The sequence below is a fragment of the Buceros rhinoceros genome, unplaced genomic scaffold, assembly GCF_000710305.1.
Source record: "Buceros rhinoceros silvestris isolate BGI_N320 unplaced genomic scaffold, ASM71030v1 scaffold36843, whole genome shotgun sequence".
Lineage (NCBI taxonomy): Eukaryota > Metazoa > Chordata > Aves > Bucerotiformes > Bucerotidae > Buceros > Buceros rhinoceros.
This window is the reverse complement of record NW_010402477.1, coordinates 5,590-5,879: the sequence shown is the minus strand read 5'-3', so window position 1 is coordinate 5,879 and position 290 is coordinate 5,590.

Here is a 290-nt window from a genome sequence, read left to right as displayed (position 1 = left end):
CTGCTCACGCCCCGCGCGCTCTCTTAGCTCGAGCCTGATGCCTGGAGCTGGCTGAGGCCCAGCTGGCTCTGCGCGCAGGAGGAGCGAGCGCGGGTCTGTCTGCAGGAGGCTGTGCAGACACGCTCCAGGGTAGGGTTACCTGCGGTATGGCCAGGGGCTGACGTTACACTGGGGTTTTGAAGCCCTGCGTTTGGGAGCCGAATCTAGGGCTGGGGCCGCGTCCTGGGCCTGGTCGTTCTCTAAGCGAGGTGTGTTGTGGATTACGGGTTTTTCAGGAGGCAAATTGTGGC